Raw genomic sequence first — 25,640 nt, 5'->3', positions numbered from 1 at the left:
GGCGGATAGAAAAAAGGGGATGTAAAAATATACTGTACACTCACAGACACACTTGCACACACACTTGCAGTTTAAGTAGTGTGTTAGAGACTCCATTTTTCCTCAAAAGCTCATTCTGTGAATATTTGAAATAAAAGCACCATCACTCCTCCTTTATTATTTTCTGAACATTTTAATTTACTTATTTAGTAGCCCATAACTCCCAAAATAATTATATTGCTATTTTATGCATTTTTCAACCCATGTAATGCATTTAATATATATTCTATGTATCCAAAACAAGCTTTTGTAAACAATCCTGACCAAAAATGCAGAGGGGCTCCAGCTGGAAACTGCACACCACAGTGCTCATTGTGATTCACTTAACTCTTTTCCCATATGGGAAAGAAAAGGACCTATAAATTGCTTGACTCAGGACCTCTATTTCCCATCAATACATTTCCTCTGCCCCCTCCAGGCATTTGAGCATCAAAATGCATAAAAATCCCCTGATAGTGTCAGCAACCTACGGCTCATCTCTAAAGTAAATGCTGGCCAGATGGAATTAAAGAGGAGGTCCTGTGTTTTTCTTGGCAAAAACATTTTCATGATTTCTCGGTTAAAGAGATGTCATCACCAGAGACAAAAACAAAAAGGAAAAAATGCAGCTTGGCAGTCCAGAAGATGACAGCCCATCAGGAAACTACTAAATGTGAAAATACTGGAACCTGTAGTCTCTCAGATAGGGCTCTGCTTAATAATAGATCTTGAATAAAAGCCAGTCCCTAACTATAAGCCCACCTCCACCTATGATGAAACTTGTCATTAGAAATGAACAAATCTTTCCTCATATTGGCTCTAGATTCAATATCGCTTTGATTGTCTTTCTTTTTTATCACGGTTCTCTTCAGTTATGTCTTGTAATTGGTTTCCTCATGGATTCTCTGAACACAATGCAGATTGCGCAGCGCCACAGATCTGAGCTTGTTCTGACTTGTGTGAAATGACCCCATACAGTAGCCAGTGACTTCAAGATGTTTCTGGGAGCTGCATCCAAACAAGGATGCAACACAAACGGGGACCTGTGCTGGTAGCAGGTGGGGGGGGGGGGGCGGGATTGGAATGAGCCTCGAGAGGCCAAAACACCGAATCTGGGCACGGGGTTTTTTGGCAGGCAGCAGAGTGTGAAATTTACAGAATTTCTTATGTTGGTAGTGCAGCTGCCTCTGTGCTTGCACCAAGGTAGCCTATTGTCATCCAGTAGCTCTGAGAGAGGACTGTAGTGCTGGATAGTAGGAGTGGAAGAATTCAGATGTGACATTTTGCCAGCGTTTGTAAACTACAATACTACAATGCAGATAAGATGGCACAATTGGTAGGTGACATTGATTTTTCTATGTATAATAACGCTTCAACAGCTATATTTTTGGCTTCTTAAACTGTTTTTGTCCTTTTTGTCCTCTCTATTACTTCTGCAATTCTCCTGGTGTAGCTAAGAGTAGGGGACAGTTTGAAACACTATTAAAATCAGGGATTCCTCCGAAATTTGGAGTAGCAAGAATCAAACGAGCACAAACAAAAACCAAAAAAAAAAAAAAAAAAGCTGTGCGTCACTGTTTATTTCTTTGCTCCTTTTTTTACTCTGTTTTCCTTTTCCGTCTCCTCGTAAGAGCCCAAAGCCACTTATATTTACATGGCAGTGAGGTGGAAGTACTGCAGCATGCCTAATTTGCAGCAGGCCCCATGTTTTCTTTACAAATTGCAGTCACATATCATTTAGTTTCCTTTTATTATTGCAAAGAAAAACAATCAGAAAACCTCAAATGGGGGCCATCGTACACTGGTCTCATCCCTGGCTCCGGCTTCCCTCCCAGTTCATCTCACTAACTGTCTCTGCCTCTGCCAGGATTTGCTGGAACAGATGCCTTCTTATTTTGACGGCCTGCTGCTTGCCTCAGTCAGTTGGGCAGCAGGTCACAAATGCTCACATACCCATGAGGACACATGGGCACACACACATACATGTACGCTGCGATGGCTGTGAAGCATGTGTGTTTAACTTACTGGTTGTTTAAGTAAGCTGAGAAGAATCCCCTCAGGTGATTAGTTCATTTGCAAGTCCCCGGCTGTTGAGGCAAGTACAGGCCTGCTGCCCCACCCTTTCTGTTTCTTTCTCTGTTTAGCCCTTACTCTCTTTCTTTTTTATTCTTTCACAATCAGCCTTGCTTGCTCAATCCGCTTTCTCTTTTCCCCCCTCTGTTCTGCTGTTGTTTGTGTTTCTCTGGACTCTGAGGGAGGAGAAGGAAACAGAGTGAGAGCAAAAAAAAAAAGGGGGGAAAAAAAATAAGAGAGAGAAATGTTAAGTCGGCTCGAGTAATAGCGTCGGTCTTTGTCCTGCACTCATTATTTTCGCTTTGATTACAATCTGGAGCAGCTCAAGTTACCCTAATTCGGCCGGCTGAGGCTCTGGCTGAAATTGTGCTGTGCTGAGTGATGGTTGAATTGAAGCTGCCAGGGGGGTCAGCGCTGGATCGGGTGTGGAAAGGGAAAAAAAAAATCATAATAATAATAAACTAAGAGATAAAGATGAAAACAAAGGCAGCATCGACTGTAATAATGCGACAAACGCGCAGCAACATAATAAACACAATCTCCGGGTAAATTTCAGACTCATCCAGCATGGAGGAGATGTAAACGATGAGACCAACCGTGTAATTCCTTCTGGGACGCTTTCATGCCAACGGGACGTCTTGTTTATGTCAGAATGAGAATGTTGAGAAATGGTCTCGGTGTTGCGCAGCGCTGAGTGGATGAAAGAACAGGCAGGCATGCTGGGATTCTCTGACCAGTGACGGTGGTGCCATAGGAGGGGAATGAGTGGTGAGGGCGCCGCTTCAGGGGCCAACCACCACTAGACACTAAGCACTGCAGAAGCCTGGTCCCCATGTAGCACTAATCACAACCCCCTGCTCCTTCCATCTGTTCTCCATCAGTGGCCTTACAGTACTACTCCACCCTTTACCTCTATACACCTCCACTTCTGGGTACCGCTCTCACTATCTCTTAACCTACTGTAGCTTCACTTTTACTTTAGCTTTTTCCTTGGATGGTATTTCTTTACCTGGTACTTGTAAGGATGCAGTATTGGTTATAGCTATTGAGGGCAGAGGCTTGACCCGTTTCCCCCTGAATATTAGTCTCTGTTTTCAAAGATGTCAGTTTTTTGCTCCTGCAGCTAAGCTAAAATACCTCCATAGAATACAACATATTGACCCTGCTGAATGCTTTCATGAACTCTTGTCTTTGTCACACTTTTATTTTTCCTCCCGCGCAATAATTCTTGATTAACCTCGCTTTGTGCCTTCTGGTCGCAGCACGTAATCTGGTAGAGATGGCAGAAAGTGTCATCAGACAGATGTGACTTTTCTTACTATGTCACCGCCATGACTTCAGTTATTAGCCTGGTTCACAGTTGTATTATAGCTATGCTGCCCTTAATGATCAGATTAGATTTACTAATTAAAAAAGAAAAAAAAAAAGAAAAAAAACAATATTACAAGCTGCCCTAACGCTTCTCTGGGCGGTGATGAGTGAGGGCAAAGTTATTATTCTTTTGAACTCCTGCCGTGTGGGGGAAAGACAGCAGACATTCAAAGCAGCAGGACATTTGGTGTTTGCTATTTCTTTTTTAATTTTATTAATTCCTGGGCCAGTGATTTATGGCTCGATAAGTGCCTTTTTCTTTTAACTTTTCTTTTTTTCAAATGGGAATAATTTAAACACACCTCACAGGCAGGCTTTTTTCTCTCTTTTTCTTTCTGTTCATCTGTTTCTCTCAGTCTTGCTCTGTTTTTTTCTGTTCTCCTTTTATTTCTGGCAGGGTTTTTCCCCTGTTATCTGCACAATAGCGGACGTGATTTGTTTTTCCTATTGGGATTTACTGTAACCTCTACACATTTTAATGCAATTCAACCTCCTATCTTTGAAAAAGAAATGCATGACATGACCACTTGTGTTTCTTTCTCCAGTGTATTTAAACTTTTAAGTCATGTCCATAAGCTCACGTATTCGCACCCGTGAATTGTGTCACGTAGCATTTTGGCTATAGCACACAAATGTTGTGTGGAGAGAGAACAGTAAATAAAATATGTCTGAGGCCAAGAAGACAACCCACACACACAGATGTTCTCTCCTGCTGCGCATTTAATCCATTTCACCCACTTGCCTCAGATTTTAACAACTCTGTTAGAAGTTTTTGGCCTTTTCTTTTTTCCAGAGCAAGTGTAAAAGATGCTTATGGATGTAGGTCAGAAAATTTGGATTGAATATACTGTATTTCTCATAGATTTGGTATTACCATACCATCTCACCCAGGAGCTTCTTGTGGTGGTGCCCAAAAGCTATCGGTGTATAGCACTTCCTCGTTCAGCCATTACATCATTTGTTTCTATTTCCTGTCAAGCGTGACTGCTCAACAGCCCATCCGTATAATTAAAATGCCCTTTAAGCAATTTGCTGTTGAGTTTCTAATATTTTTAGCCTGGTCATTATTCCCAATGCACAGATGTAACATGTCAAGGAGGGAACGCAGGCCTGACAGCATCTTGCTCCCTATTGTTCATTTGGGAAAAAAAAAAATGTGGGTAAAGGTAGTCAGGTTGGTGATGGAGCTATTGCCCAATTTATTCATACAAGTGTCAGTTATACAGACAGATATGTGTAGCGCCAATGTGGGCCTGAATTTTGGAGCTGTTACAGCCTGTCAACATAGTGAGAGCGCAGTCATTAATCACCATACATTTGATCAGAATGCAGCAAACCTCTACTGTTTCCTGTGATGGAAGGACAATGGAAGGCTGTGTTAGATCTTATTCCGCTAATTGGGTTAGTCCAGCTAATGGCCATTTAGATGGCGGATAACAGGGATGCATTTTACTGCACAAATGTGGTGATGGAACAGAAGCTATCATGTATTTGAATTATACTCAAGACAAAAACAGCTCACAATTTTTGGTAAGGCTTGCTTCGGACTTCTTAGATTATAGTGTGAATGTTCTTTGGTAAATTCTACCGTCAAACTGTGTCTTGGTTGCCAGGTAATCTTTAAAGTGTGCTTTGCCACAGCAGAAAAACACTCTGCAGGTATTTGTTTTGTTATTTCTTTTATTCTCACAATCCATGTGTAATAGGTTTGACAAATTTGTGGAAGGTATACAAGAAAGTGTGTAAAGAGGACTTCAAAAATGCTACAAGTGGTTTCTAATTTGACCAAAATGCTGTGTGAAATAACATCAGGCGCTTCTCTGTATCCCTCACAGTTTCAGCACACAGAGCACTTTCAAGGAAATGTTACTTCAAACTCGTTTGAGAAGAACAACAGTCCACTGTACAGGGACGTGGGAATTGAGAAGGGAATTAAAATTACAATACCTGCATGCCCAACTGCCCAACTCAAATTGCTCGGCTGTTATATGCTTCTCTGTGCAATATCCTGCCATTGAGCTCTGTGTAAGGCACGCTAATAATGAAGCTGTCTCTGGTGTAGGGATTCCCGTGTGCAGGTCATGAAAAGTGGAAAAGAGGGAATAGATATGTGACTGTACTGACCTAAATGGGCTAGGGGGCTTTGTATTCCCCAACCAAAGTCACTGCTACTGTTTGTGTGGCGTCCAGTGGAAATGACTGCCCAGTTGACATGAACACATGGCCAGCTTGAAACTACTCAAAGCAACTCAAAAAGTGAAATAAATCCACTAATATCTGAGGACGTCTACACAGCTCTTTTAGTTTTACCAAAAAAAAAAAAAAAAAAAGAAACAAAAAACAAACAAAGACTGGCTGGCGTCCTTGGTTGAGTGTAGCTCTGGGCGCAGTTTCTGTTTGGCTGCCAGCGCAGTATCTGGCACCGTTATTTCCTTCCAAATGAGAAAGAAATGCCGTTTGTCCCCACCACGAGCAAGCGGCCGCTGAGATGAGGAATAGGCCCACTGCTTCACACAGACTAACGTGACAGGCTGCATGACATCACTTAGCCAAAATGGATTGCCACTTCAAAATGGGACAGTTCTGCCCAGTGTTAGCAGGGCTCTCACTGGAAGAAAATAATTGACTCTGAAACGTATTCAATGTATTTTCATTTTGTTTTAGTTCTGGCAGTGGTATTGTTTTTCTGTGGGTGGGAAAGATTAGTTAGCAGTGTTTGGCATCTTCAGCTTGGATTTGTGTGGGGAAAAATGAATTAAAGACGAGAATTAAAACTCCCTAATTAGAGTGTTGACAGTTTTTCACAACTTCCTATGGTGTGTTTAATAACTTATGTTCAGTTGTATTTCCCAGGTATGATATTTAGCTAATGAAGATCACCTTGGTGACTCCCACAGACTAAATTTAGGGATCCATAGACCCATATAAAAATGTTGATGGTTGGACCAAAGATTGCCAGTGTTATTTTCAGTCAGTGAAAATATAGGCACAAATGTTTGCTGATTTGCATCACATTAAAAAGGATTAGGTCATCCAAATCACAAAATAAAAGCAATGGAAATAGTTGGTAGTGGTTGGTTTATTTGTTGAGGTTTTGAGATATTTGCTGTTTAAACTTCTGCCGCCATAGAAAATCTCATCAAAAATATATTTTTCATGAAAAAACATCCTGTTAACGCCAGACCTTGTTGTCAACAGAATTATTTTCCAGTAGGTTTCTCAACGGGTGAAATCTCAAAACTTTGGCAAATTAAACCGAAAATATCTCCATGGCTAAATACCACTGGGGAAAAGTTTGAAAATATGTTTTTCCTAATTTGTGTTTTTCTCATTTGTATTCTTTTTCCTAACTACAAATCAAGGTCATGCAGTCTGCAACTCTTGTTGGGAGGTTCACATTAGTCAAATAAAAAAATGTTAAATGCACATAGCTGTTTTCCCGTGAGTGTGTAGGAGTGTGTGTGATCCTCCCACCCCACCCCCACTTTTTCTTAGGTGACCTGTGCACCACTAAGGCCCTGGGGGCTCAGGCACACACATGGCCTGATCTGCAGCTTCTGAACACACAAATTTCACTCCATCCACAAAATACACATGTACACATATACACATATATTCTCACAGCACAAGCACATCTGGTTTCCAGGATGACTCTCATGAATGCAGACCTTTTAGCTGCCGGTATAGGCAGGCTGCTGGTGTTAATGACTGGGGCATTCCTCGGCTCCCAGGATGAAAATGGGGAGAGGATGCAAAACAGAGGCAGCCATTGCTTCGAAGGGGTAACCCAATCCATCCAGCAGGAGCTACGTGTGTGTGTGTGTGTGTGTGTGAGAATAAATGGCCGAAGGGGGTAGGCCAATGAAAGGTCCTTGGGGTCAGGAGAGGCTGCCATAGCACCCCGGCGCGTATGTGCCAGGTCTGGTTTCCTCCCAAAAGCACAGAGAGGTCACAGCAATTTCCCCAAGTCAGGAGTGGGTTAGGGTCCCACTTCCCTTATGTATCAGTCACTGAAGGATGAGGAGGAGCGCGCAAGGCATGGTCTTTGTAGAGTTACGTCCCCTAATCCCCAGAGTGTCAGGACTGGGGGGAAAGTATGCTGTAGGTTGGCAGGGCATGAGGTTATGTGAGGGGAAATGTGAAAGCTGGAAGACTTTATTTCTCAGTCTGCAACTTAAAATGTAATTATTCCATTCATAATTGGTGGGGAATTTCCACACAGGTGTCATTATCTTTCTGATTATTGGCACAGTCTCACAATGCTCTCCGTTAAGTTGTTTTCTAACGTCACCTCACCTCACTTGGCAGCAATAAGTGAACAGGGGTGCTTTGCTCAGTATCTGAAAGTGAATACATTAAGGGTGGAAGTAAAACGTTGCCCCGAAAAAAGTTCAATCATGATTTAAGTAGCTTGCAGCAGAAGGGATTATTTGACTGATTTTTTTCCTCTTTTTTTTTTCCTTTGAGAAGTTTTTCCTTGACCCAAATAGCAGGCTTCTCTCTGTCTCTTCTCCGCTTACTTCCTCCCCCCCATCTCGCTTTTGAATCCCCAAAGAAAGGTAGGAGTCCAAACATAATCCATATTCATTGCTGCGCGGTCATTTAGCGGATTGCTTTGAATACATCTTCCCCCCCCAAAAAACTCCACCTGTGTGAAGTTAATGGACCAGTTCTGCTCACCCAAAACCAGCCATGGGTGACGTCGAGGGACTTAATTTAACAGACTTAGGACTAATACCATCAATACATTAAGCAGCTTGATCCCTGATTTTTCTGGCTCTTGACAAATGCAAAATGTGTTTGGGGTAGGGGAGCTTTCTGCTCAGCATACATTTCTGTAGATTGCAGTGATGATTAATCATTATGAAGATCTAAATCCCTCCATAAGTATGACTCAGACAGCCCTGAAAAGTTTGCTTAAGGGCAAGGAAAGCCGATATTGGTTCATCAAAATGGACTTGTAATTGACAACCCTCCAGTGATGACTAATATGAACTGAGAAACCTATTGGTGCAGAAGAGAATGCAACTCCATGTGAGAATTCACATATCCTATAGGCCTACAACTGGCCCAAAATGGCTCAATCAATATTTGGACCCATGAACCACTATAGGGGAAAGTAGTGAATGCTCAATTTTATGCAAAATGAAGTTATCCAAGCGAAGAAGAAAAACATCAGTCCCGAAGTCCCCCTTGTTATTTCTTCATATTTCTTTTTGTTTATTTCTCAATTTTAATGCTCTGGCAGCAACCTTAAGGCTTTACCATGCACACACCCACACCATGTCATTAACAATTAAGGAGTATTTATTGGCAAATATAAAAAGCAATAAACATGTGTCCAGGGATGGTTACATGGCTCTCCACCTCGGGAGCCTGCTGCCCTGCAAAGATCGAAACCCATCAGAGCTCTGTCCTTTCCAGTTGCATGAATAAATCTTGAAGGAAAAAAAAAACAGCACAGCGCTGTCCACTCTCTTAAAAATGCTAATCCTATGGAAAAGGAAAAAAAAATCTAAGAAAAATTTAAATTGTCAGCGCTTCTAGCATTTTTTTCATACTGAAATAAACACTGAAATAAATACAAAAAAATTGGAAAAATAATTTAATAGCCTCTCTCTTCCTCCCACCGTCCCTGTTGCAATAACATATTTCAATGGATGCATGATTAACTTCGCATCTGAAAGCACGAGTCAGCCACCCGGACGCTACAGCAAACAGGCTGCCTGCGTGGTACTCGAGCTGTTGATAACAAAAGCCATCACCCTGTGCACTGCTAAGCAGTTACCACATGATTTTATGAGAGCCGTGCTCATTTATGAGTGCAATCAGTTGCAACCCAATGCCCCATAGGATGTCAGTGTTAGCGCCCCTCTTTGTCCTATGATGATGGACTGTCGGTTCAATGGCGTTATTGTAGCTCTAGTGGCCATCCAGGGAGTAATACATTGATAACAATATCAGCTCATAAAGATGGGCTGTTGGAGAAAAGGTCACTCCCTTTTCTTGCCCGTACTGTATCAGTCTTTCCACCTCCCTCCATCTCATGATTCCTCCCCGGATCCTCCGTCACTCCTGCCCTCCCTCTCTTCTTGTGCCTGTGTCTCTCTATCTCGCTCAATCGGGGTGACGACGGCTGCCCCTCGGTGTGTAAGGAAGCTGGAATGTCACGTTTTAACTGGAGTTAGAGGTATGTTGACAGGCCAGACAGAGGGAACAGATGGCAGCGTGACATGCCCAAGGTCATCTGGCATGCCGCTGTCGGGAGCGCTGGATTTGAAACCCAACACTTTTTTGCCTGCTTCCTTTTTCTTTCTTTAGGATTTCTCCTCTCCCCCTCCCTGCCTCCCTCCCCCCCACTCCCTCCCTCCATCTTTCATTCTTTCTTTCACCTCTATCTCTCACCTCTTTATCACTTTCTCTGTTTTTCATTCTCTAACCCTTCCCCTCTCTCCTCTGCGTGCCCTGTGTTACTTCTTTTCTTTCTGTTTATCACTCTTTCCCACCTCAATGTAGGTCACAAAGCCCTCCTGTACAGGCTGCTGCCTATCTCTGCTTAAACACACTGCCCCCTAAACTCTCCTGACTACTCTATTCACACACACACATACGCACACATTCACCTCATTCAGCAGCCATATTCTTTCTCACTTCCTTTCCTCTTTCTCTGCTACACATGCTCAGTTGGAGTCCCATCTGCCCTGAGCCCCATAAAAATGTGCCAAGCTACTTTTGTCTCCTAAAGTCTTGCCCCAAACAGCCCTGTCAGAAGAGAAAGAATCCAAATGAGTTTTAATTACCTGTGCAGCCATGCCTGGAAGGTCGTGCACCGGAAATCCCAACCACATCTGTACAATAAACATGCCGTGTTGCAACACATGGCTTCTTTGTCTTCCAGCTAATTTCCAACAGAAGCATAAAGTGGAAAGTGTTAAAAAAAAAAGGGGGGGGGGGGGGGGGGGATGAGGGAGATAAAGAGAGGAGGCAAAAAGGGGGGGGGAAACTGCTGTTCCTGCTGCTGTACCATCTTCAGTGAATGTTTTTAAGGGCTTGTAGCAAAAATCCCAAGCAGAGCAGGGCAGAGCGCAATGTCCTCACCTTACCCAAACCTTGTCAGAAGTGTTTGTTTCAGCTCAGCAGGCAGAGCCGCTGCCCTAAAACAGCATTGGCTTTTTTTTTCCTTTTTGCTGTGATAAAGAAAACATTTCAGTGGTGATGCAAAAAGCAGGTTAGGAGGGTAAAAAGTCAAGGGGCGAATGCAAAAAAATGTATTTGTGTAATTTACATTTCGGAGCCAGCTGCATGCAGTGTGTGTGTGAGATTTTCTTGTTTATCTAGCATGTCAGACAGCGCATCTCCCATCCTGCCCAGAACTGGTAACCTCTCGTTATATTTTTAATGTTCCCCTGTGAGACTCATACTGGTGCTTTAGCGCCATTTGGAGCTTTCACAGGTTGCTCTCAGCCACAGAGAGAGTGGCCCGTACAAATCCTAACGAGGTGAAAATAACACCATGACAACAGCAGCTACGCAAGGTGACATTTCCTTGACATAAGCAGCCCCAACAAATAAATACACAAATTTGTTTTTGAGAGACCTCGTTTAACTAGGTCTGCCTTTTCCCCCCTCAGATCACTGACTCAAAACAGTCTGTGTTGTGTTTATTAGCATGTGTTTACGGTTGGTATTTGTAGTCATTGGGGCTGTGTTTGTCATTGCTGTTGCTCAGGCCCTGTGATTATGCCTGTCGTTTTTTTTGGCAGAGGGTTGTCTGAATATTAACAACATAACAATGCTAGGGCTGATTAGTCTTGAATGCAGCATAGACGGCAGATCTCTATCTGGGGTGATACAGCAGTAAAATCATGCTGAGAGGGAGAGAGAGAGGAAGCACAGAAGGAGAGAGGAAGGGAGGGAAAAAACTGTTTCAAATCTTCTCATCTACAAAGGTTATTTTCTGAATAGTAAGTCTTTCAGCATAAAACCGCATGTTTTTCCTCGAATAGAAATATGCGTAGCCACAAACAGAGAGCATATGGATGTATTTATGGCTCCTCTTTGTTCTTGCAGTGTTGAATGTGTAATGTTGAGACTTTAAAAAGCCTCTTTTCATCTCTTGTTTTTTCCTACGTTCCCCTGCTTTTTCAAAACGGCGTTTTAGTCTGTGAGAATGGAATTACAAGGTATATTACAAGTAAACGCCAGTATAATTTGTCGCAATTACACCTTATAAACCAAGTTGTTGCTCGATATGTCTGGCACTCTAGCAGCTTTCTTGCGGTTGTGGGAATGTGGAACATTTGCTTTTAAAAAAAAAAAGAATAGGTCTGAAGTATTGAACAAATAAAAAGGGCTATACGTTTGCTCACTGGGGACAACAAAACTCGATGGCAGTCAAAGTTGGGGTCTGCATTGACATTTCAGTGAGAAATTTGATTTTGTGAACAACTCCAAAGTTGTTTCTTCGGCCATTAATCATCTGTCCCCGGAGAAGGGAACTCAGTGGAGCACAGGGCCCTCTCTGTGTCGCCACGACAGACTGAAAGCTAAACCCAGCTTTCTTGAACAATAGATGCCCCAACGTGACACCATTTTGTTACAGTGTGCGAGTGCATGTGTTTGTGTGAGGGGGCAGGATGGATTCTTGAAAGTACAGTGACACCTAAAGGCCTAATCCTACAGGCTCTCTCTCTCTCTCCCTCCCTCTCTCTCTCTCTCTCTCTCTCTCTCTCTTTCTCTCTCTCTCTCTCTCTAACAACACAACAAGGACATTGTGAAATTTTGGGAAAAACTGATGAGTTTTCACTTTTACTGCACCTGATAGTTCCAAGCGCTTGTATGGGGCATCAAATTCCTCTCCTAATGACATGCCTGGGGCTGCCTGCAGGAAAAGTGGCATTTTCATCTTCAAGCTAAGCATTTGATTGGACATTGGGTGGAAGAGCCCAAAAAATGGATGCAGTGCTTTTTTTAAGTGTTGGTAGACTTGACTTTGTTTTTGTGCCGGCAAACCAATAATTCCTTTTTTTTGTTTTTCTTGATTTGTTATGTTTCATGTTCGTAGTTTTTTGGGTTTTTTTTTCTTTTAGTTCTTTTAAAATGTTTGTCTACTGTTAAGGTTGGGTCACAAGTGTAACTTGTGAATATTTGGACAGAATAAGTCTTACAGTACAGTGCGTTTTTTTATACAATACAATACACACAGGAATGTACGGAAATATAGACTCAACCAAGCAGTTCATCTATTAACTTATTATCAGAATATAATTTACTTACTGATCTGATGACATAAATTCATAGTTAAACAGCAGAAAATGAACATAAATATCATGAAGGTCATTAAGGGTGTTTAAGGATTTTTTTAATGTATTTTTTTTAAAATTTCTTTTACTTATGTATCTAAATTTGGTATAATATCTTAATATGAGCAACTCACGATCATATTTAATCTATGTATTTATTTCCTGCTCATACAGTGCTATTTTGTATTTTAACTGTGTCTATATTACTATACAGAGCCGTTCACACAGCACACACACTTACACACACATTCCCCAGCTGAACAGTACCACTGTAGTGGTGAGATCCTCACTGGGCAGCCCTTTGATCTCGACTCGTCTCTTGTGTCTGCTTTCACGGCCAGCTCTGCATGCAGAGCCAGTTTTTAATATGGCAGCGCACTCAGGGTCCCAGAGTAACAATAAACTTTACCTTCAACTGTCAGCAGGTCTTAATCACTGGGATTACTGCAGCACTAAATGTTGGATTCCTGTTAATATTCCTGCTGCTGAAAAAGGTAAACAGACCCAAAGAGATAAATATCGCCCACCCCTCAACAGAAATATCCTTTGGAGTTCACAATCTCATTTTCATCACTTGCAAATATGGCGCGGAAGTCAAAAAGGCGGATAGAATAAGCCTCAGTTTCGATGAATGTGGACAATCACAATGGAATTCTTTTTTGGCGGTAGGCTTTCTCCCACAAACGTACAATCGGTCATTCTCAAAGAGCCTTCAGCAGAGCTGTTATTTGCTGTCCCATGAGGCACCATAGCTGAAGCTCACCAAGCCAACTAATGGAGCTTCAGAGGCCTGCAAATGGCAGCAATAGATTTAGGTCTCCATTAAGTTTAGCTTCCCTGCGGAATGAAGAGAAAACAAGCGAGATATTACAGAAATTAAAATTATTATTATTATCATTATCATTATCATTATCATTATCATTACCATTACCATTACCATTATCATTATTATTATTATTATTACAACTATTATTGTTATTATTATTATTGTTTATTATTATTAGACTGTGGTTCACTGGTATAAATAATTATAAAATAAATTAATATCAGTTGCAATAAGTATAGTAATAGTGATAATATAATTACATTTATTTCCTGCTGATAGTTCATTATATATAAGTATTATAATATAATAAGTATTATTACGGCACTACAAGCTATGTTTCTATTATACTGTATGCAGTGTTTGATAAAGCACAGCATCATTCATTTGCAACAATGTTGCATTCACAGCGTATAATTAAGTATAATTTTTGTTTTATTTATCAAATATATTTTTTTTATTACTTAAACCAGGATGACTCATATGTGTCGATAGTTTTGGTTCTTTCGATGTCAAAATTGTATCTCATTGTGTACATTTTTCTTACAGCCTCCCTAACAGGCAAAATATTTGAAATGAACACATACCCAATTTGACAAAAGTCAGTGTCATCCATATATTCAGACACCCTAAAAATGGCATCTAGTGGAGTGAAGCGTGCTGTTTCAGAAACTAAATCCGGGCTCCGCTGGCTACAAATATTTTACCATAGCTTAGCTGCTCCACTAAAATCTGCACTTGTGTGCACTCCATTGCCCCTTCATCTTGCTTTGAAAACACCACTGGATTAGAGGCCGTTGTCTCAGGACTCAGGCGGCTTGACTCCTCCGCGACACGGGTCTCATGCCTGTGTCATGTTGTGGGAATAGTCGACAGGGAGAGAGAGAGAGCGAGAGAGAGAGAGAGAGAGAGAGATTTAAACAATTCAAGAGCACAGTCTCTTCAGGGAAGAGCCACTGCAGGCTCTGAAAGGTTGGGCCTGTGAACAAGTGTTCATGCATTTTCATCAACAGTGATATCATTCAAAGGGAATGCAATTCAGGTTGGTTTGAATGAATACATTAAGTAACAAGGGGCAGACATTTATTTAGATTGTGCTGTATAGTCAATGTTTAGGCTGTGCATGGCTGAGCAAAATGGCTTTGTGTGCATTTGATTTTTTTTTCGCACTTTTTCATCCTCATTCATTCAATTGTATTCAATGTAAGTGACCCTACCTCATTTTTTTCTAGCACTCTAAAACAAATTTGAATGTATGAATAAACCCATGCAATCACATGCCTGCGAGATCCCCAAAACTAGAACCACATGAATATTTTCATAAAAAACTTGTGTTTTCACTTGAAAAGCAGAGTTTTCTCATACATCAATTGTCTTTGGTTTTTCAACGCAAAGCTTGGCGAGTAAAGGGAATATTATCAGGCAGAGACATTTCCATCACCCTATTCCTTTTAGCTAATTAAATTGCTATGAATCCTGCTATCACAGTGTTAGCACCACGGATATATGATGGCAGTCTTTATTGAAATGATTTCCATGGGTGTTTGTCTCACTCCTGGCTCTGTGTCAGGCTTTTAGGAAGAGAGATGGAGAGCAAGAGGCGGGGAGAGACAGAGGGGGATGGGGTTGGTGGGGATGTGGGGAAAAGAGAATATGAAATTGATTAGTGAGCTGGGATGGAAAATAAAGACTTCATCAGGATCACTTTGTGCAGTCCTCACAATCAGCTGTGAAACAATGCAGCCTCCCTAATGAGGACAGAGAGGCAGGGACTGTGTGTGCATCTGTGTAGCTGCATGATATTTGTGTGTGTTTTGCTGTGTTGTGCCACTGAAATTAAAGTGAAAGGGATCAGAAAGAGAGAGTGCGTACTGAGAGGGTTTGTGTCACATTCACTCAGATCCCCCACATCTTCCATAAGAGTTTATGAATCAAAAAGTCAGCAACGCCATTTCAAAAACCTTCAGGCAAAGAACCAAATGAATCTCCTTTTAAATTCTCACTTGAGTGCTGTTGAATTTAATTTTTCCAAGTCTCATCAAAGATTAGAATTGTAATTATTGTGAACAATTTCTGAGAGGGACAGTAGAAGCGGTGCCCTTGTGGGTGACGGATATTATTCACACAAAAGACTTCAGCAAATACAAGTTTAAATAGCAGTTAAAAAAAAAAATAGACTGACAAAACACAACATGTAGATTTAGACATAGTAGCTTCTATCAAGTTTTTAAAATTTAACTAATTTTACTTTTTACATTTCATAAATAGAAAAAAAACTCAAATAACCAAATAGCATCTAGTTATTTACAATTCGGCAAATAATTAAATTGCAATCAACACTATGTAATAAATATTTGGTGTTTACGAGAACAATCAGTTCTCAGGCTTATATGAATTTATGGTGACTTATAGAGTCATGTGGGCTGGACATAGCTGTATGCATGATACAATAATGAAAATTTCATTTTTAGTAGCTGTAATTTTCGGTAAAGAAAAAAATATTTAAAGATAAATCAATTTTTGCAATGAGCTGCGTGACTCAGAAAACTGAGGAAATAATATTTTTTATTTTAGCCTTGATGTGTGATAAGCAGTATTTGAAAAAAAATATTGAAAAGGTTGAAGGTTTTAAAAAAAAAATGTCCAACTATTTTTTTTTTCTCTCTTATCAAATTAACCTTTTTTCTCTCTACAGTAGCATAACTAGATCTCTGCACTCTCTCATTTAAGGAACTCTGTCACACTTTACTCTTGTCTTTTGGGTTTTATTGCTATGGGTAAGCTTTTGTAGCAAATAATTGTATTTGTTTTGTGCCAGTATAGTTTGATCTACATCAGACAATAATATCACACTAATCAGAGAATAACCAGTTTAAACTGTCACTATGTTTATGAGTTAAAACGTACAGATACAATGAAGTTCTTGGGACCATGTTGGAAATAAGTGTTTTCACATGTTATCATGCTATCTCTTGGATTTGTGTGTGTGTGTGTGTGTGTGTGTGTGTGTGTGTGTGTGTGTGTGTGTGTGTGTGTGTGTGTGTGTGTGTGTGTGTGTGTGTGTGTCTGATAATCCACAAACTCAATCAATCAATGAGGTTCTCACTTAAAATATTCTTTTTTGAGATCAACAGAAAAGCAGCAGGTGCTTGATGTTCACTCTCCGACTCATGACACCTTGACGTGTATTCAACCACGTAGTCGCTGCTACAGGAATATTATGCAGCCCGACCTGCTCCATACACCTGAAAACCCACTGAGATACATTCGATAAACTACAGTGGAAGCATGACAGAGATGCAGCAGATACAAAAACATCAAACACTGAAGCAATTATTGACATATTTTCAGGAGGAAAAAAATGGTCTCACAGTGCTAACGCTAATAAAGTAAAATAAATTTACAGAGCAATTACAACTGAACAAAAGAATACAATATTCTCAATTTTCTAAATTTGCCTCTCTTTTAGAGCCTCTTTAGCTCACCATCAGGGTGCCAATAACTCTGTGAGACACTATATTTATAACACTTCAATACACAAGACCATCATTTAAAGTCTAATTGTGAAGTTCTTATTATCGACATCATGGACAGTTGTGAGATTCATTAAACTCAAGTCTCCAACCGTGAGGGAAAGATACGCACCAAACTGGGGCACGTTGCAACAGCCAATAAAGACCGAGCACCATCAGGCAGGCACCCTATCAGGAGGCTGCTTCAGGTCGTGCTGATGAATCACTCAAAACTTTTTTTCCCCTCTTCATGTTCCTCTCCTTACTTATCTCTATGCTGATGGAGTATTCTGACTGAATGTGAGAATGGCTGCATTGCCACAGTGTTGCTCTCAGAGTCTCCTCTCCTCTAGTTATTTTGGTACGGTAGAGAAACTGTGGCTGACTCCTGGAAGAAACCCTCTGGCGACTGCTATTTATAGGGAAGAGACACAGTCACATTTGCATCTGGAGCTTATGAGAGAGGGAAAGACGGAGAGCGAATGAGAGAGATGCATGAAGGATACAGTCAATTTTTGAAATAATTAATTTATCTTGTAACCCAAGTCATTTCTTTCCAGGACAAATAAAAGAAGAAAGGGGGTGGGGGGGGTCGAAGTGTAGGAGAGACTTTGCCCAGATTCTCTTTTCCTGCCCATAAGTGAAAAAAACCCACCTTGAAATAAGACAGGCTGACCCAAATTGAATTAAATCGATTTGGATTCTCCTGAGCCTGCTTTTTCCACAGTGTACACAGTATTATCCTCCATTTCCTGTGACAGTGTCATGAGCAGTATGCATTACTCAGCTCCTTATAAAAAAATACTCAGGACCTACAGTATCGATTCTTGTGCTTCAATAATTGAGCCGCCAATGCAGAACAATGACATCCCTATTGTTCCCATTTGTGCCGCTGAAAGTGAATCCCCTTTAAGGCCTGCTCATGGGAAGAAAAAAAAGCCGTGGCCTGTAAGCACAGAGTGAAAGAATGACGTTCACCATGAGATCAGTAAAATATGTATGGATTCAAACAGAGAGGACAATGCTGATTAAAACCTTGATATATTCAAGATTCAAGTTTGATTCCGTACAAAGGAAATGGTCAAAAGAGAAAGAGAGAAGGGGGAGAAAAAAAACGTCTTGATGGCTTAAACACATTTTCTGCCTGTGTGCGTTTGCTCTGTTTGAAGTTGTGTGTGTGGAGCTCGGATGTGATCTGCATGAAGCTCAAAGTGTGCAGCGTGCTCGTTCAACATGAGATGGAGCACAAAAAAACTCACCGCTCGCTACGTCACTGAGAGAATCATAGAGAAATGCAGTAGGGCCTCTTAGACAGATCACAGCACCTTAATCTCTCACTCCACAGACATACACACCATGAGAGACTGCGCAACACTGAGTGTGTGAGCTCACTTCGTGTGCGTGTGTGTGTGTGTGTGTGCACATGACCCCTCTCTATGACAACCACAACAGCCAAAACATCCAAGTGACCATTTCTGGAGCAGACTTTTAGACATGTTTGGGTTCAGCGACACATTAAGACGGCATAATTAAAGAGCAGCGTTGAAGTGTGAAAGGAGTTGTGTTCTCGAGGCTTTCAAATGAGTCCATTTACATCGTCGTTGTTGTCACAATTTTTTCGGATGGGGGCTTAAGATATAAATATGTTAATGCGTGTTTACCCCCATTCACCGCAAGGGCACGGACGCATTGAGTGTGGTGGAGCACGCAGTTGTGTGGTGGAAGGGGGCTGAATGGGGAGAGAGTTAAGGAAGAGAGGCAGAGGGAGAAGTGGGGAGAAAAAAGATGGAGGGAGGGAGGGAGGGAGTAAGGGAGGGGGAGGTGGCGTATACATTATTAACTACGACTTCATCACATGTTCCCAGTTTCTTGGGGACTTATTATTCCGAGGTGCTTTAATGAATAACAAGAAGACAGGGCAGAGGGAGAGAAAGCAAAAGGGAGTGATTGATGAAGCAAGTGCAGACACCGCCACCAGCTGACTGGCTCCAGTACTGCTCCACAAACAGCAATACCAGAGAGATATACTGTTTGTAAAAATAGCCACAGAGGGCAACAACCTAAGTGTCCCTGGCATTAGCATTTGACAAGGTCCCCGCCTGCCACACTGCATATAGATTGGGGTTTGCTTTGTCAAGGATACTTGTCAAGTGGATGCATGACAGCCAGATTTCATAAGCTCTGCGCAACAGCGAGGTTGGACATCGAGGCAGGCGCTCTGTAAAGCCTCCCAGTGGGTGTGTGTGTGTGTGTATGTGTGTGTGTGTTTTCAAGAGAGAGAAAGAAAGTATGTTTGAGTTTTTGTGCTTGTGCAGTGTGTTTGTGTTCGCAGGTATGTGTGCCTGTGTCCGTCTGTGTTTGTGTGATTGCAAAAGAAAATTGGAGGGTAAGATTCGCTGTATCCAAGGTGACCGCTGCCTTTTTTTTCTTTCTCTCTCTCTCTCTAAAAGCGGGTGGGGGCATTTCTGATCATCAGCGTCCTACTTTCCACAAGTTTATCCTCTCACGTAAGAGAAATGGACATTTCTGTGTAATTCCCTTCCATATTACTCACTGTCCGCTGGTGATTACAAATGTAGAAGAGAGACAGAAAGAAAAGAAAAGAAAGTTAGGGGGAAGAATTGAAGACAGGGTTGTTTTTGTTTTACAATGCCGATCTTTCTTGTAACCTTACATTGTCTTATGGATAGTTTGTGCTTGCCTTTTAATGTTGGCAATGTGATCTGTCTGCATATCTGTTTGTTAGACAAGAACTACCCCAAAGAGTTGCTCCTGAGCAGCTTCTGCACGCTGCGGGTCCTCAGAAAAAAGAATAAAAGGAGAGTGAGTGAGCGGGGGGAAAGTGTGGACCTTCTGGGAAAGAGGAAAAAGAGGATGCAATATCTGAGGTTGTCAGGTCCATTTAGAGAGCAGTGTGATTCAGGCCTGTGAGCTCTTTGCTGCTGTCTTTCATTTTGACTCACAGGAGAAAGTGCAGCATGTTTAGAGGGCCTTTGTAGGGGAACTCATAAGAGAAGAACAGCTTTTACACTTTTATCCAATCCCCTCATTTCAGCCCCACTTTTTCTGTCTTCTGTCCATACAAGTGAATAAGTGGCAGCTCACACCACATGCCACCTACCTGTCCAAAACTTTGCTGCTCTTTCAAAGTTAAGTGTTTTCTTATAGATCAAGAAAATACTCAATCAGGCGGTGAGTATGTTTTTAGTTTATTAATTAAAGATTAAAGGTAACTAAAGGTTTTAGGGCATTTTTCACTATTTGTGTACATTTTGTTGACCAAACAATTAATCAAGAAAATAATCTGCAGATTAATCAATAATAATTAGTTGCAGCATTAAATATAATAAATATCTGCAAATTGTGTGAACCAAGCAACAAATCAAACAGCCAATCAATAAATATTACAGACATACTGTGAAGCAATGTTTCACTCAGTGGCAGAAAAGGAAGTCAAAACTGTTGGAATGTTTGGATTTAGGAACAGCGGTAAATGAAATGACAGGGCACATTAATAAGGTTTCAGTCTGTTCTCAGTCGTCGCCTCAGTTTTGATGCCACTCCAGATCAGAAGCGGCGTCGATGGCAAAACTTAGTGAAAGGTGACGTCTTGTCAAAACTGGAATACCAGCCCCTTTGTAATGGCTGTAAAACTTCGACAGTCAGTCTCCCACAAATGACCACAGTCTGGTCTGGTCCTCGTCATCTTTATTTTGTAACCCTAACCCCATCTGCAGCTGTTTTTGCAGCCCTTTGATTTTCCTTTTTCTTCTCAACAATCAGGCCAACTGGTACTGTGTTGCACAAAAGGCTGCTACTTGTCCTCTCTGATGTGTGACAGCTTAACTGTTTCTCTGCTTGGCCAAGACTGAGTGCAGCAAACAAGCAGCAAAGTCCCAGGGATTCAGTTGGTGACTACCGACAGTCAGACTTCATAGACATGGCTAACCGTGTTTATTACACGGGGTCAGAGGTCACGCATTTCCTAATAACCTCAGGCGGGGCATGCCGTTGCGGCTGGCTGGAGAGGAAAGGCGGAGGCGGACAGGAGCGGCTGTTGCACTTGTTTCCTCAGAAGAAGAAAGGAGAAGAGTGATGGCAGAGTTTGAGTTTAAGAGTTTTGGGAATTGGGAGGGTCTACACCTGTAACCTGTCACTCAAAGCCTGTCATCGCCGATCTCAGCCATTCATCATCTTCGTAAAATCATTAATCTCATTCTTCCCCAGGAGCAACTGGTTGCAGATGGGATCCAGCTCTGTCTTGTTCCGCTAAGAGACACCTTCATCTGTTACGTCTTGGTAGCGAGGCAGCTTACATCCATGCTGAAACGTTACAATCTGAAATATAAAGCCTGTAGTCACTCTAGCAAAACTCTTTTGTCCCAGGGTTGCAGCGCACACTTGCAATAAGCAGTGACATATAAATGTATCAGTGAGTTCTCCAGGTGATGAAAACCAGGATGAGTTCACATGCAGCCTCCAGACTAAATCATCTATCATGTTGTCGTACAAGACTGGACAAAAAAATCACACGCACAAACCAGAAAGCAATGGGTTTGTACGCTGGCTGCAGCAGAGGTAATCTCCTAAGACTTGGCTTTATTGCCTCTCTCAGCCCTATAATGATGTTAAGACTCTGGGCTGCTTTGGTTTGTCGTGCTTTGGCTCCCCAGCCAGCCTCCAATTGGCTTTGGGTGAGAACGTGATATTGGCCAGTCTGCATTGAAATTTCCCCTAACAGGTTAAACCTCAGTTTATACTGCAGACACACATAATGGAAATATGCATGTACACACACACTCACAATGGGGCATGTAGACAAAAATACACCTGATGTACCTGCATTTGTTGACCTATACATATTATAATATATGTGTACAAGCAGTCACACATAAGTGAAGCACACTTTTACATTTGTGTTAACTCCTTAGCTCACAGTTTCATCCCTTTTGTTATCCCTCCAGCAGCTTTAAAGTCAGAAAAATCATTTTCTACCACACTGAGTAAAAAATTCAAACCCGAGACTCCACTACATCAAAGGAAATATTCTACATGTCTTGTCATTTTTTACACATCTCGATGTTTGGCCGCACAGCATGAGTTTGTGATGTCTGACCCACCCAATGGGCATATGCTTGTTAAAGGCGTTTAAATGTGAGTTGAGATGAAAAGAGGAGAAAGATGTAACTCCCTCAAAACATTACATATAATCACAACTTGGGTCTTATTTTTGTAATTTCTGTTGGCATTTCTGTCAGTTATGACAACAATATACTCACCAAAGTACATTCTGGGATCTTGGAACATTGCAACATCACTACAATTAAGTGCCACAAGGCAAGAAATGAGCTGTCAGATGATCAGACAGGTTGTAAACAAGCCAAAAGATTATCAAAACCACTTTAATTAGAGGTAGAGGTATGAGATGGAAAAATAGGGCATCCTTAAAGTCTGTAATTAACCCACATTACACAGGAAAACTGTGCAAGTTTGGTGGGTCAAACGTGAGTGTGTAAGGCTGGAACATGCTTCTCAGGGTTGCGCATAAGCCAACATGTACTTTCTTTTACAGTCGTATGGACGTACATTTAAACTTTTTTTTTTTCCTTTCAAACCTGCCTCCCAGCAAAAAATCTGATCTATCAATCAGCTTGTTTGATGTGCAGAGCCTCACAGCCCTTTGTTGAGATTTGAGAGGTGTGTGTGTGTTGACTCTGCGAGCCTCTGCATCCTACAGTTACCCATAAAACCTCTCTCTGCACAAGCCCGCAAAGATGTTTACATGTAGCTTTGCAGAATTGGTATGCCAATCTAAACTGTGGTGGATATTTACAAAGGACAGGCTGATAATTCTACCAATTTTGCATTTCTTTTCTCTTTCAAATAAGTTTGGCTAAACTGGCGGTTGGTTTAATATCTTTCTGATCATCTGACTGCTCATGTTTCTTCCCCCATTTTTTTATCAATGTCGTGCATTCCCAGATCTCAGCAATTAACTTGGTGAGTGTATACTTATTATTGATTATACTTGTGAGATTGATGACCAAAGCTGCATAAATAAGACCAAAGTTATATGAAACTGGAATTTCCCTTAATAACATTGTGAGGTTGGGTGGATTAAGTGGGTGTAAAGGTGTCTCAATGTGTGTTACTCTTGGCAAACAACATAAAATAAATGATGCAATTACTTAAAAGCCACTACACATCCTTCTACCAAATTGCACAGCTGTGACCATGTGTGTGTGTGTTTGTGTGTGGCCACTTGTTCACAGGCTCTCTTCTGAATTTATCATGTCACATAAACTCATAGTTGCTTAACTCTTCAGGGGGCTTTTTTAAGAGCGCTCTGTATACTCTCACAGACACACACACACGCACACAAAAATATAAAACACACTAGCCCTACTTTGGGGTTCAACAGTTCACATGGTCATCTTGTGAACTATCCTTCAACCTCTGTTCTACATCAGTGGTCCCTCTACTCTCCAGAGCAAAGGGAGAGGACTTAAATGAAATAATAAATATCCGCAGTATGTCTCCCACTTGCACACCAGGCCACTCTGACCCCTCTCAGGACCTTCCAAACCAGGCAGGAAGAGCCAGCGAGGGGCAGGGAGCGGGAGGATGTAGGGGAGGGAGGGTTGCACGCTGCTCAGGTGACCCAGGAAATGCCTGGAAAAGGCTGGGGACCATTTGATTGTTTCAGTGGGGCCAAGAGTGAACGGCCGGACAGTTGAGCAGTGGTCAACAGAAAAACTGGAGCCTTAGCTGAGCTGTGTTGAGCCAACCTAAGCCAGGCAGCTGGCAGTCATCACAGAAAATATGTTTGTGTGCTCTGGACAAAGCAGGTCAGAGGGGCTCTGATCCAGGAGGGGGAGAGAGAGATGGAAGAGGCAATGAAATAAGGAGATAAAAAGAAAAATAAACTGTGGAAGAAAAGCAAGAGAAAACATAAGCTCTGAAGATCAACAAGACAAAGTAATTTCTGCAATATAAACTTCTTTATTTCATGGCCTAAGAACACAAAACACAAAAAACAAGGAAATATTCAGAAAGAAGAAACTAAGACTTCATTTCTAAAACAAAATCTACAAAATTTGTGGCAGAGCTTGAACCATTCCTCACATCTTGTTACGTTATCGCTCATTCATCCACTTTTGCAAAGTATATTATCTTTAACAAGTGATATATGTCGACTCCTTTTTGATCCTCCAATGTGTCCTTGACCCCAAACAGGACACCGTAGGAGTGACGTCTACAGGTCCAGATGCTGCAGTCTGTGAAAACACGGTGTGGGCGAGCCCCCTTCTCTCTGAGGGCTCAAGTTCAGAGCTGTTATAACACGAGAGGACAGCGGGATCAGGTGAAAACCTACAGCTGTGGCTGGAGTGTGTGTGTGTGTGTGTGTGAGGAAGAGAGAGAGGATACAAAAGCTTTAAAGGATGGGTGGTAAATTGAGAGATGGAAAGATTGTGTTTGACATTTGTATGCAAGGAGGTGCATGTGTGCATATGTATATACGTATGGAGGGGCGGCAGGTTAGTCACTGATGACTGTAATTGTACTGGGCAGGTTTCAGTCATGAATGTGTGGAAGTGTGAATGTAAATCTGGATGTTATTAGAGGGCGAGCAGGCTCAAGTGTCCTTCACTGAATGAAAACAGGTATTTGTAGACATTGAAAAACATATAAAGAAAATCCATGTATGTGTGCATTTAAACCAAGAACGTGTGTGTGTCTTTCTAACGCAGTCAACACAACACTAACTTCCTACGCAGGACTCAAATTGCAGTTCATTTCCTCACTTTATTTAGTTGTTAAAACATTACAAACTAATAATAGAGTATCACATAAAAACATAGACATGAGCCTATTTTGGCTGGAAAAACAAAGTCAGAATTTTCATACAAATACTTTATATACTATTTTCTCCAAGGGAGTTCTGCATGATAAAACATTACATCAGCTGTACTTTCAGAAGGTGTATATTTCCATGTAGGTGGTACATGGATTGCAATAATTAAAAGAAAAATTTAAATGAATGTGGGGGGGAACTGTCAAACAGCTGAAAACATGGCAGCAGCGTCAAATAGTCCACCGCATCCTGAACGATTTCCAAGCCCAGCTGTTTGCCAAAACACATGCCAGGAACCAAATATCCAACTATTTCACTTACAGAGCCGACATCAACCGACGTCCAAACATCAAAATCAAAATCCCTGTCGAATTGCTGCTACAAAGTGGTCTAATTCAAGCGCAAGAAACACACTACTGTTTTTTTCTCATCTGGCAGAGTATCTCTGTATGAAAACAGTTCTGATACTTGACTTAACAAGAATTGTTTGATTACATTTGTGATGACTGATAAAAAAAATAAAAAAAAAAATGTTTTTGATTTACTCACAGCTATCACAGTGTCTGTCTCTCCTCTCCCTGTATGTCTTTTCCTGTCTCTCCCTCCAACAGGCATCCAGGGACAGGCTTCAGTACAGCGCATTTCTAAACAGCCTGTCTACAGGGGGTTAGTTTGTTTTACTGTCC

The sequence above is a fragment of the Thunnus maccoyii genome, chromosome 7, assembly GCF_910596095.1.
Source record: "Thunnus maccoyii chromosome 7, fThuMac1.1, whole genome shotgun sequence".
NCBI lineage: Eukaryota > Metazoa > Chordata > Actinopteri > Scombriformes > Scombridae > Thunnus > Thunnus maccoyii.
Note: the sequence above shows the minus strand (reverse complement) of the source record.